Below are 14194 nucleotides of genomic sequence, written 5' to 3'. Positions count from 1 at the left end.
GTATACACTAGTTTAGCTGTTAATAAACTTTCTAGAGATCTTCAAGGAACTGGAATCCACATACCTCATTGCGATCCTTAACATAACACAAAGAAACTCATGATATGGTGGCAGCAGTGGTGAAAAGACAAAAAATAATCTTGAAGACCATGGGTAAAACGACAAAGAAAATTTAAAAGAGATAAAGATAGCAGAAGAGAAAATTTGAAGCAACAAGTGAAGAAACTTTAAAACAAGTTCCTGAAAAGAATGAAACAAAGCTACATACCTTAGAAGACTGAGAACAGCTCGATAGAACGAAGCGTGGCTGAAAAGCAAAGGATCGGGTGAGTCATTTTGCAGACGATCGAGCAATCCTGGTAAAAAAAAAGCCTTCAAAGAGTTTTTTAAAAATTCACTTTTTAACAGCTCCAAGTGAGCGGAAAAAAAAGGGGAAAACCCTGAAAAGTGCGTGAACGGAAAAAACCATCCAATTCCAATAGTGGAAAAAAAGTGCAGAAACCCCCCCGAGTCTCCATTAAAGCAGTCAAGTGTGCAGAAGATAAACAAACTCTAGCAAAAAAAAGCAAAGGGGAAAACCCTTGAACTGTCTATTTAACAGCTGTGTAAATATACAAGCCAAGTGCTGAAAGAGAAAAAACAGAGAACACAGTCAAGCACCTGTTATACTCTGTCAAAACAGCTAGCTTGGAAAAAAAAAACAATTTCTTAAAGGGGGAACAGCGCAGTGTTAATAGAATAAGTTTTAAACTACATTTTAAGCCACAAATAGAAAAGTCATAATAAGTACATTGCTGAAGGCACACACAGAGATGAACAAAGTTAAATATCGAGCAGAAAGCAAAAGAAAAGCACAAGGATGGATGTCAAATTTCCCAGCATGAACTGGAAGGCCATTGATATCCTATCCGAGTTCAAACTTTTTAAACAATGAATGCAATTATGTTTCATAGACCAAGCGGTTGCAGAACCAGAGAAACAGGCTGTGAAAATACTGATAGCAGTTGGAAATGAGGGTTTATACAGAACGAATACCTCTGGCTTATCTGAAGAGGACTAGAAAGAACACACAAAGATATGGAAAGTGCTCGGAGATCAGCTTCGGGCAAGAGTGAATTTTTGAATTCATCGCCTGGAATTGATGTCCTACGGGCAACAGCCACAGAATCAATAGATCAATTCATCAGTAGATGCCATAGTAAGGGCAACAAATGAGATTTTTCAGAAACTGAGCTGTTGGAGTGAATAATGGAGCTGATGATTGTCTCAACACCTATTGAAGTGTTTCAAAAAGAGCTCTTGGGGAAAAAGAAGTTCCTTACAGTTCACTAGCCCTGTGCTGGAGGGTCCTCCTAACACCGGTACAGGACTTAGAGGTGCAGGTGTCATTGTAGGTTGGGGTTTCCCCTCAACCTGGCACATGTGGCTACTCCTGCAGTATTTGCATGTGTATTGCATATGCATGCTAGCGTGGGTGTGTCGTGTATCTGTAGACATCAACTGAATTAGTGTTTAAGTTTAAAAAAAATTTCACCTTATTTAAACCTAAGAAAGCCGATTTGTGTTCGTTTCTTTGCCTTATAATTGGAAAGCGATGAACAAAGATACATTAAGGGGGAGCTCAAAACACAGTGCGTTTAAAAATAAAACCCTGTTACAGTAAGACCAGGTGAAGACTGAAAGGGACCCTAGACCTCGTTCCAGCCTGGTCGTAACACAAGGTTACAACATTTAAAGGAGCAGTGTTGAGGAGAAACTGAAGTCAATTAAGAGAAGTGTGCAAAACTCCAATTGTGCACACACTCCAAAAATGGGGTTATGTTGGAACAAGAAGTAAACAACCAACACATTGACAACACGTCTGCAAGCCAAGAACAGCCAAGGGTAAAATCCACATCCCCAGAAGTTTATACTGGAACAAGATCTGGATGAGTTGTCAAACCACCAAAACGACATATGAGCTCTAAAGCTTCTGCATTCGTAAATTTCACAATCCCTATCTTTATACTTGGAAATTTTGTAATCTCTATCCCTCTATAACTAATTTTGATATTGTCCAATTTTATAAGTTTTTACTTGTAGCGTATGAGACTTATCTTTGGAAAGAAAAGGGATGTTGCTTTAAAAGTGATGTCCCTTTAATAACTCAGTATGCTAATGAGCTAAGTACCAGGATGTAGTCATGTGACTAGAAGCCATCGTCACTCTGCACTGTAACACCCTGGACAAAGGTTCTGTATATAGTTTGTTCTGTATTGTATATACTAGTGTCATGTAAACCCTAAATGCCAAAGGGAAAATATTAATTTCATTGGTTGGAATCTTACATTAGACTTTTACTGGAAAATCTTACAAGTAACTTTTTAAAAAAAACAAGTGGCAGCCATGATGGCCACTACAATTTACATTTGAAACACCAAACGATCAAACTGGAGACGACAAGTCTCATTCAACCTAGCCAGAACAATGCGGAGCTGTCAGTGATTAAATTACCTGGAATGGCCCTATCAACATGGTCATCACATACCCATTGACTTTGAAAGAGCCAACCCCTTCCAAGTGTGACTGGACAGCTTGAGTGTAGCACCTTGAATCTCAGAGAAGATTCCAGAAAAACCGCATTAGAAGAACAAAGGCGCTTGATAGTGTCATGTGTCTGCCTACGCAGCTCTGGAGAAACTGTAAGTTTTGTCACGGAGAAAGCAGAGACAGAGTAACTGAAAAGCCATCAACGAAGCAGATCTCTCTCTCTCCCTCCCACCCACCCAATAAATATCAAGAGAAGACCCGGCTGCAACTGGGAATGCCCCTCAAGCCTACAGACCACCACAGCCAGCAACTAGGGGACAAGAATCAAACCTCTCTTCTGCCTTCAGGAGTCCTGAGAAAAGCAATCCCAAAACCATGCACGTGGCCCAGCAAGGATTTCAGGATGACAATTTCAACTGAGGACTATGGGACTAATACATCATATTTAAATTCCATTTATTCTGGACCTTAATCCAACCACCAAATCTGTTTTCCCTCTATAATCGATATGTGTGTGCGTGTGTGTGTGTGTGTGTGTGTGACTCTCGTGTGAATGTGTAGCATATCTTTAGCAGTTTTAACTGGGTTAGAGTGTTAAGAGTAATAAACTTACTCTTTCTGGTTGAAACTCAAGAAAAACTGTCTGATTGGTTCTTTTGCAATTACATTAGAGGAACAGGAGCAAGTGCTCACTTAGGTGGTAAATTCAACCACTGTGCTAAAAAAGGATAAACCCTGTTGCAGTCAAACCAGAGAAGGGGCAAAAGGGGAGCTTGAGACCCCCTCCTCACCTGGCTGTAACACTGATTTAGCTGTTAATAAACCTTCTAGAAATCTTCAAGGAACTGGAATCCATGTACCTCATTGTGTTGCTTAAGATAACACAAAGAAACTCATGACTGTACTGTGCTGCATCTATGAAGGATGTTTTGAGAGCCAGTGCTTAAAATCAACCAAGACATAGGAATTGCTGACTGAGGTACAGGGACCATGGTTGCAGTGCCTCTTGTCTGCAACATGACCATGATATGGAGCAGAGGCTGCAGAGAGGGGAGGCTCTGTGAAGAGGGAGGAGGGCCCTACTACCAATAGTTTTTCAGGAGCACTTCTTCTACCTTCATCTGACCTAGGAGAAGTTCCTGAGGTGACTCAGGTTCAACAAGAAGGTAGTCACTGAACTGTACCACCTCCTACAACATGAACTGGAGGCGGAGTCACTGGCCATAATTTTTCAGTTTTCCTTCAACTCAGGGGTGGTGCCAAAGGACTGGAGAATTGCAAACGGTACACCCTTGTTCAATAAAAGGGTATAAAGATAAGCCTAGCAACTACAGGCCAGTCAGTTTAACTTCAGTGGTGGGGAAACTTCTAGAAAGAATAATTCGGGACAAAAATAATAGTCACATGGACAAATGCGGGTTAATTAAAGAAAGCCAGCATGGATTTCTTAAGGGAAAATCATGTTTAACTACTTGCTGTAGTGTTTTGAAGAGGTAATAGAGAGGGTTGATAAGGGCAATACAGTTGATATGGTGTACATGGACTTACAAAAGGCGTTTGATACAGTGCCGCACAACAGACTTGTGAGATTTATAGTTCATGGAATAATGGGGACAGTAGCAACATGAATACAGAATTGGCTGAGTGACAGGAAACAAAGAGTTGTGGTTAATGGATGTTTTTTGGGCTTGAGGAAGGAGTTCCCCAGGGATCAGTGTTGTGATCCTTGCTTTTCCTGATATATATTAATGACCTAGATCTTGGTGTACAGGGCACAATTTCAAAGTTTGCCGATGATACAAAACTTGGAAGCATTGTGAACTGTGAGGAGGATAGTGTAGAACTTCAAAAGGACATGACCAAGTTGGTGGACTGGGCGGACAGGTGGCAGATGAAGTTCAATGCAGAGAAATGTTAAGTGATTCAGTTTGGTTGGAAGAACATGAAGAGACAATATAGAATAAAGGGTACAATTCTAAAGGGGGTGCAGGAGCAGAGGGACCAAGATGTATATGTACATAAATCATTGAAGGTGGCAGGACAGGTTGAGAGAGCAGTTAATAAAGCATACAATATCTTAGGCTTTATTAATAGAGACATAGAGTACAAGAGCAAGGAGGTTATGTTGAACTTGTATAAGACACTAATTCGGCCTCAGCTGGAGTATTGCATCCAGTTCTGGGCACCACGCTTTAGGAAAGATGTGAAGGCATTGGAGAGAGTGCAGAAATGATTCACAAGAGTGGTTCCAGGGATGAGGAACTTCAGTTATGAAGATAGAGTGGAGAAATTGAGACTGTTTTCCTTGGAGAAGAGAAGGTTGAAAGGAGATTTAATAGAGGTATTCAAAATCATGAGGAGTACAGAGTAGATAGGGAGAAACTGGTCTCACTTGTGAAAGGATCGAGAACAAGAGGGCACAGATTTTAAGTAATTGGTAAAAGATGCAAAACTGACATGAGGAAAACATTTTTTACACAGCGAGTAGTTAAGATCCAGAATGCACTGCCTGAGACTATGGTGGACACAGGTTCAATTGAAGCATTCAAATGGGAATTAGACTCTTACATGAAAAGGAAGAATGTGCAGAATTGTGGTGAGAAGGGAGGGGAATGGCACTAGGCCATTTCGGAGACATGGGTAGAGCAGGGACAGGAATGGATGTTGCAGGTTCCGGGATTTAGATGTTTCAGTAAGAACAGAGAAGATGGTAAAAGAGGGGGGGGTGTGGCATTGTTAATCAAGGAGAGTATTACGGCGGCAGAAAGGACGTTTGAGGACTCGTCTACTGAGGTAGTATGGGCCGAGGTTAGAAACAGGAGAGGAGAGGTCACCCTGTTGGGAGTTTTCTATAGACCTCCGAATAGTTCCAGAGATGTAGAGGAAAGGATAGCGAAGATGATTCTCGAAAGGGGCGAGAGTAACAGGGTAGTTGTTATGGGGGACTTTAACTTTCCAAATATTGACTGGAAACACTATAGTTCGAGTACTTTAGATGGGTCAGTTTTTGTCCAGTGTGTGCAGGAGGGTTTTCTGACACAGTATGTAGACAGGCCAACCAGGGGCGATGCCACATTGGATTTGGTACTGGGTAATGAACCCGGCCAGGTGTTAGATTTAGATGTAGGTGAGCACTTTGGTCATAGTGATCACAATTCGGTTAGGTTTACCTTAGCGATGGGCAGGGACAGGTATATACCGCAGGGCAAGAATTATAGCTGGGGGAAAGGAAATTATGATGCGATTAGGCAAGATTTAGGATGCGTAGGATGGGGAAGGAAACTGCAGGGGATGGGCACAATCGAAATGTGGAGCTTATTCAAGGAGCAGCTACTGCGTGTCCTTGATAAGTATGTACCTGTCAGGCAGGGAGGAAGTTGTCGAGCGAGGGAGCCGTGGTTTACTAAAGAAGTTGAAGCGCTTGTCAAGAGGAAGAAGAAGGCTTATGTTAGGATGAGACGTGAAGGCTCAGTTAGGGCGCTTGAGAGTTACAAGCTAGCCAGGAAGGATCTAAAGGGAGAGCTAAGAAGAGCGAGGTGAGGACACGAGAAGTCATTGGCGGATAGGATCAAGGAAAACCCTAAGGCTTTCTATAGGTATATCAGGAATAAAAGAATGACTAGAGTTAGATTAGGGCCAATCAAGGATAGTAGTGGGAAGTTGTGTGTGGAATCAGAGGAGATAGGGGAAGCGTTAAATGAATATTTTTCATCAGTATTTACAGTAGAGAAAGAAAATGTTGTCGAGGAGAATACTGAGATACAGACTACTAGGCTAGATGGGATTGAGGTTCACAAGGAGGAGGTGTTAGCAATTTTGGAAAGTGTGAAAATAGATAAGTCCCCTGGGCCAGATGGGATTTATCCTAGGATTCTCTGGGAAGCCAAGGAGGAGATTGCAGAGCCTTTGTCCTTGATCTTTATGTCGTCATTGTCGACAGGAATAGTGCCGGAAGACTGGAGGATAGCAAATGTTGTCCCCTTGTTCAAGAAGGGGAGTAGAGACAGCCCTGGTAATTATAGACCTGTGACCCTTACTTCGGTTGTGGGTAAAATGTTGGAAAAGGTTAGAAGAGATAGGATTTATAATCATCTTGAAAAGAATAAGTTCATTAGCGATAGTCAGCACGGTTTTGTGAAGGGTAGGTCGTGCCTCACAAACCTTATTGAGTTTTTTGAGAAGGTGACCAAACAGGTGGATGAGGGTAAAGCCGTGGATGTGGTGTATATGGATTTCAGTAAGGCATTTTATAAGGTTCCCCACAGTAGGCTATTGCAGAAAATACGGAAGTATGGGATTGAAGGTGATTTAGTGCTTTGGATCAGAAATTGGCTAGCTGAAAGAAGACAGAGGGTGGTGGTTGATGGCAAATGTTCATCCTGGAGTTTAGTTACTAGTGGTGTACCGCAAGGACCACTGCTGTTTGTCATTTTTATAAATGACCTGGATGAGGGTGTAGAAGGGTGGGTTAGTAAATTTGCGGATAACACTAAGGTCGGTGGAGTTGTGGATAGTGCCAAAGGATGTTGTAGGTTACAGAGGGACATAGATAGGCTGCAGAGCTGGGCTGAGAGATGGCAAATGGAGTTTAATGCGGAAAAGTGTGAGGTGATTCACTTTGGAAGGAGTAACAGGAATGCAGAGTACTGGGCTAATGGGAAGATTCTTGGTAGTGTAGATGAGCAGAGAGATCTTGGTGTCCAGGTACATAAATCCCTGAAAGTTGCCACCCAGGTTAATAGGGCTGTTAAGAAGGCATATGGTGTGTTAGCTTTTATTAGTAGGGGGATCGAGTTTCGGAGCCACAAGGTCATGCTGCAGCTGTACAAAACTCTGATGAGACCGCACCTGGAGTATTGCGTGCAGTTCTGGTCACCGCATTATAGGAAGGATGTGGAAGCTTTGAAAAGGGTGCAGAGGAGATTTACTAGGATGTTGCCTGGTATGGAGGGAAAGTCTTACGAGGAAAGGCTGAGGGACTTGAGGTTGTTTTCGTTAGAGAGAAGGAGGAGGAGAGGTGACTTAATAGAGACATATAAGATAATCAGAGGGTTAGATAGGGTGGATAGTGAGAGTCTTTTTCCTCGGATGGTGATGGCAAACACGAGGGGACATAGCTTTAAGTTGAGGGGTGATAGATATAGGACAGATGTCAGAGGTAGTTTCTTTACTCAGAGAGTAGTAGGGGCGTGGAACGCCCTGCCTGCAACAGTAGTAGACTCGCCAACTTTAAGGGCATTTAAGTGGTCATTGGATAGACATATGGATGAAAATTGAATAGTTTAGGTCAGATGGTTTCACAGGTCGGTGCAACATCGAGGGCCGAAGGGCCTGTACTGCGCTGTAATGTTCTATGTTCTATGAATTGCTCATTCAGATAGCCAGTGCCGACACAATGGGCCAAATGGCCTCCTTCTGTGCTGTAACAATTCTGTGATTCTCTATCATACCACTGTGTAAGGAGAGTATTCGTACAATGAAAGTCAAGGGGCCACATAAAACATCGTCAAGCAAGCAATCGGCCTGCTGAAACAATAGTTCTGCTGCCTTGACCACAAAAGGGGGGCCCTATAGTACGTGCCAGAGCATGTTTCCAAGTCTGCGGTGGTCGGTTACATCTTCCATAACATCACTATTATGAGGACACGGCCACTGCCTTCAGGATCAAAAGGATATCCCAGGGTGAGGAGGGGGCGGGAGAGAGGAAGCCATCCTGGACCCCTTCTAACTGGATGGGCTGTCAGAGAGAGTGCATTATCAGATTCTGTTTTAAATTAAACTACTTCCCCTGACCACCATGAGCCCACCATTTCCCACCATCACATCCATCTGAGACATCACTCTTCCCACCATCCAACAATAAAGGCCACTCACAAAAACCTTTCTACTCATCTCTTTATCCAACAACACATCTAATTATACAACAGAAATGAACTAACCCCCCTTGTGCAATCCCTTCATACCCGTCCTAGTGTTCCTACACAGTGCTATCTCAGTGGCTGCAGCATGGCTGGTGGAATGCTGCTGACTTTTACTGGGCAATATGGAAAATGCCTTGCAGAATGACCTCGAACAGCTTGAGGGCCCAGTTTCAGACTGCAACATCTAGGCTTGGGTGGCCGTAGTGGCTGGCTGGCCAAGAGGCAACAGCGAGAGCACTGGTGGAGTGGCAGTGGTGTGAACACAAATGCTGTCATCCTGAAAGTGGACAGAAGGTTTATGTACCACAGAGCCACTTTCACTCCCCTGGGCAGCACCTCAGCAATCCTAGTAATCTGTTGGAGGACAGATGCTTGATTGCTGTGGGAGACTGCATGCCCCTCTGAGCATCTATATCTGCAGACATGATGGCAGCAGGCATGGATCTCATGATTTCAGTTTGAGCTTTCACAGCAGCACTGAGACATTGGGAGGCTTCCACCTGTGTTGCAGTGGAAGCTGAGACATTAGATGCATCACATTTGGGTTTGCTAGCACTGTCACCACTTTCACGCTGGAAAGGATGGGCTCCAACCTCTAGACGATGCCCTCTGCCATACTGCAGCCAGATTCCCCCATGCTCCTTGACAGTGACAGGAAGCTGTCTGGGAGACCTGCCAATGCACCAGACATCACAGTGTGCATCCTCATCAGCACTCTCCTGTATGCTGCACCATCAAAGTCTTCATCTGAGTCCCCTGCAGCAGAACTCATGTGCAACCTTGGCCTTTCATGAGCTGCACATGATCTATCCTTTCCCCCCATCCTTGCTGCAGTCATTTGTGCACTTAACACATGCAGATCCCAACTGTAGCAAATATGGAGTTTTATATATATTTTCCTTGTACTATGAATTTTAGGTACAGTATTTAATATATATGGTGTGGGTTCTTTTAGTAAGCAAAGAGTTAACTGCTGGTATGTAGAAAGCTGCATTGGTTATGTTAGGTGCAAATAAAGGATACCTCGCGATGATCAGGGGTAACATGATGGATGAAACTAGAGATTTATAGAGAAAAAGGGGAAGAAGTTAGAACAATTTAGAATGATTTAATGGAAATTAGAACAGTTTAAAATGATTAAGTTGGAAGGTATGGTTCAGGAATTCAGATGCAGACTAACAATGGGGACATGAAAAGGTCAATTTGGAATGACTCGGCTGTTTGCATATTTTTGATTGTAATTGTGTTACCAATGAATAATTTAAGCTCCAAATCATCTGCATGCCTCAGACTTTGTCTATCGTAATCCAGGATATGGCCACAATTATTGTAATGGTCTACTGATGTAACTATGAATGAGCTATTAATTGTATTAATTATGGTATGAATGGTGAGGTAGGAGAGAGAATAATGTGATTAACCAGACTGCTGGGCCAGACTGAAAATGTAGATTGGGGAAGGGGCTTCATCATTAACAAGAAAACAAATAATTTGTAACCAATGAGAAAGCAACTAACTAACCTAAGACCAAAAAAGAAATGTATGAGACCAGAGACTGAAACACCAGAATACGTAATTAGAACTGTATAAAAATCCCTGGACCCTGTCCAATGTTACTACTGAAGACCAAAAGAAGAGGAACACAGGGAGAATGTCACCTAGAGTCCAACAGTTTCGGGAATGTAAGGACCCAAAGACAGTCATTGCTCATCCTATTGTTAAGTACACCTCAATAAATTCTGGTTGATTGACTATACCTTGGCTGTTGTCCTGGTCTCACCAAACTGGTTGTCATGTCCAAACTAAAGTACGATAAAGGGATATTTTTTCCCCACACGACTCTATACTTACTCTGTCAAGTATCTCATAGCTGTGAGTGTCAGATCAAGTGATGGTGCTTCCTCAGCACTGGTAGAGTGGTGGAGTTGCTCTCCCTCTTCCTTCCGGGTGTGCTGCGGCTGAACAGGCAGTAGTTCTTTAGTATCCGAAAGCATAAAAGCAGAAGGGGAGGGTTGGGTGAGGGAAGGGTGGGTGGGATGTAAAGGAAGATGTCCATGGTCACAACATCTGCAGCTTTCACTTCATGCCAGGTCTCAGAATGAGGATGAGGAAGGGCTTAAGGCTGTAACTTACCATCGTCTTTGACTGTCTCAGCAATGCTAGATGTCATGGGCTGTGTCACAGCTAGCCCCATGATTCTTAGCACCGTCCCCTCTGTCAGGCTCAGCGGATGAAGACGTGCCTATCATCCATCAGTTCTCCGCTGTTCCCTCCTGTTACGGGTGACCTTGTTCTGCGAGAGAGAAGGCAGAACATTAGTAGTTGGGTTACACTGTGTTTGGGTGATGTGCCTGCCATAGCTGAACAGCTGGAGGTGTGTGGAGACAGCGAGAGGTGGGTGTGAGGCTGGCACCATTGCAAGTTGTGTGCGGCTAAAGGTGGTGTATATGACTGGTAGGTGTGAATCCTGAGTGCCAGGGTGAGTGATGGGGGTGAGATGCATTGAGCAGCAAATGAAGTTGGTGGTTTGATGAGTAGATATAATGTGAAGATGTATTCACTGACCTTGACCATGTGTGTTAGGTCATTACATTTCTTTTGGCACTGGTGCCACCAAGTCCTCAGGGCCAAACTCCAGGCATTGACCTCCCCTGTCACCTGCTCCCATTCCCTTCTCAGCATCTGCCTTGGGAGCCTCCTGCTCACCACCACCACCACCACCCCCACCCCACCACCCCCCCCCACTACCCATGGAAACATGACCTCTCTTCTTCTGTCACTAGTGCCTCCAGTGCTGCAGCTGTTAAGGTGGGAGCCATCTCCCTGGCCTGATGTTTAGATTTGTGCCAACAGCCTTCTCTGATCCATTGCACCGGCATCGGTCAATTTCTAGCTGATTATATTTTAACAATATTTGTATAGATATCTTTTCTCTTTCAAAAGTCTGATAGCAGTCTGGAAGGGGACCTTATCCCCACAATCAGTAGTTGCATCTTTTATATACTTTACCTTTATTGAGGGGTTAATAATTATCTCACTTAAATAATTTTCTTGGTGGATTGAATACAATGTTTTGCTACACTACCAAACTCCCTTTAAAAAGTGTGGATACTATTGCATAGGCCAAAGCAACAAACATCTTTATTTACAATGAAGCAACATTATGAAAGACAAAATCAATAAATACTAAGTACAATACATTTATCCATCCACACAAAGTGGAAGACCACAATGGCTCCATAACAGTGTGCATAGGTTAACGATAATTTTGAGAATATTGTTGAATAAAGCTCTCATTCTTAATAATGTTTTTCAGCCTATTTTATCTTCTCATGAACTCTTCTAGTGTGGGTTTGTCCCAGCATGTCCTTCAGGTGGTTAGTCATTCCAAACAAGAAACAGATTTTGGAAGAACTATTGCTCCATTTCATACGTCTTCAATATCAAGCTAACCCTTCTGTCCCAGAGAACCTTAATAATAGTTCATACACATACAGTTAACAAAAGAACAGCAGATGTCACAACTATGATGTTGGAAATTCGGGAAGGTATAATCTATTCACAAGTCTTGTGACTGTATAAAAATCTATACAATGAAACAAACCAACTGCCTAGAACAGTTGGTGAAATTCTGCGAGGCTGTACTTCTAGTGTGAAGTCTCACTAACAGGGAACGTGGATCAAAGAACTGGAGCTATAAGGTGGTAACAAATTTCCAGCCAGACTCCAGTCTATCAAGGCTTCCTGTGAGGAGTGCAGTCTCACTGAATCTGCCAAAATACTACTAATTCAATCAAAGAAATTAAACTCTTTAAGACATTTAAGTAAATGAAACCAAAAATTCAACTTATTACTGCATTTGTAGATGAAACTGAATGGTCCATGGAGTTAGAATACTGCCCTTTCATCTCAGACCAAGTTTTGAATTCTGCCCAGATTGATGGGTTAAAGTCTCTTTTCCAAGCTGATTGCTGGCAAACTGCCAGCAATTCAGTAGAATTTGGCACCAAATTGTGCCTCACTCGGAGTCCATATGGTTGGTTAGTGTGGGAAATTATAAATTCACACTGGTGCAGTCGGAGGTGCACGTTTCAGGTTAGGGCTGAGTGTAGGGAACTAAACTATTTAAATTTATGTGACTTAGGAGTACTCAGTGCTGATAGTGGGTGGCAACAGATCTACTATTTCTTTGATGTAGATGTTCTGAGACAATCTTAACAATACTTCATACATGAGTGACAAAAGTAGAAAAATGCAGAACACATCATTATATCATTTAATGAGGCGGCACAGTGGCGCAGTGGTTAGCACCGCAGCCTCACAGCTCCAGCGACCTGGGTTCAAATCCAGGTACTGCCTGTGCGGAGTTTGCAAGTTCTCCCTGTGTCTGCGTGGGTTTCCTCCGGGTGCTCCGGTTTCCTCCCATATGCCAAAGACTTGCAGGTTGATAGGTAAATTGGCCATTAATAATTTCCCCTAGTATAGGTAGGTGGTAGGGAAATATAGGGACAGGTGGGGATGTGGTAGGAATATGGAATTAGTGTAGGATTAGTATAAACGGGTGGTTGATGGTCGGCACAGACTCGGTGGGCCGAAGGGCCTGTTTCAGTGCTGTATCACTAAACTAAACTAAAGAAGGAAAGCACAGAGGCAATACTTTTAATATAAGGGCTGAATGCGGGATTTTGCATTTCCAGTGGGAAGCAGCACTCACAAGGGGCACAATTCAGGAAGTCATAGTCCCACAATAAATGGACAAAAATCACAGGCTGTTAATCCACCATTCCTTTAGATGCATTCCCTGGGAGCATTGCTCCCTACTGGAAATGCCAAATCCTGTAATCATGCCAAAATGTACTCTTTTACTTAAGTACTGTTGAAAGATAACTAAATCTCCTACCCCTTAGGATATATCTTTAGTTTTAGTTTTATTTTATGACCCATGGAGAAATGCCTTTTGAGACTGTTCCTCACTAGGAGCTTCTTCACACCTGTTGCAATGATAGCACCAACAAGTGGCTCCATAAAGATGTCCATGCATTGGTTTCTTGGTCAATGATAGTTGAGAGGCACATGAACTGGACAAAATCAGTATCAGCTGAGTACTGTCTTGGAGTCAGGATGTTAACATTGTTTAAAATTTATGTTTTAAGACTGATCTGCAAGTTGATCAGAGTGTTCAACTGTACCGTGTGTGTTAATGAGTTTTCTGTTCCTTCGCCCAAAATAGAACATACAAAACCATCATTATAACTATAATGATGATGCTTATTTGATTCTAAAGACCAGCTTGGTTCTGCAAATGAAACCCGACCCGAGCCCGGCAGAACCACATCCGACCCGAGCCCGACCCAGCCCGAGTCCTTTCACTTTTTCACGCGCCCAACCCGACCAGACCTGACCATCAGTTAACCTAGCTTCCACTTTTCACTTTGTTGCTTATTTGCACAAGCTTAAAAAAACTGTAACTAAACAAACTTTCAAGTCCAAAAAGTACATTAACATTGGAGCCACGTACTGGAGGTGGTGAAAGAATGTGTCCGACCTGGTCCGACCTGACCCAAGCCCAAATGCCAGACCTGGAAGAGCGACCCGACCCGACCCAAACATGTCGTCGGGTTCGGGTCGAGTAGCCATGCTCTATTTGATTCTATATGCTCTTATATTAATTGAACTATTGTAAAAGACACATATGCAGCAAATGTGAAAGTGGTAGAAGGAACTCTTAAAGCTCCCACTATAAT

Source organism: Heterodontus francisci, chromosome 1 (genome assembly GCF_036365525.1).
Source record: "Heterodontus francisci isolate sHetFra1 chromosome 1, sHetFra1.hap1, whole genome shotgun sequence".
In the NCBI taxonomy this organism is placed as follows: domain Eukaryota; kingdom Metazoa; phylum Chordata; class Chondrichthyes; order Heterodontiformes; family Heterodontidae; genus Heterodontus; species Heterodontus francisci.
The sequence above is the reverse complement of the archived record's forward strand: the minus strand, read 5'-3'. Positions refer to the sequence as shown.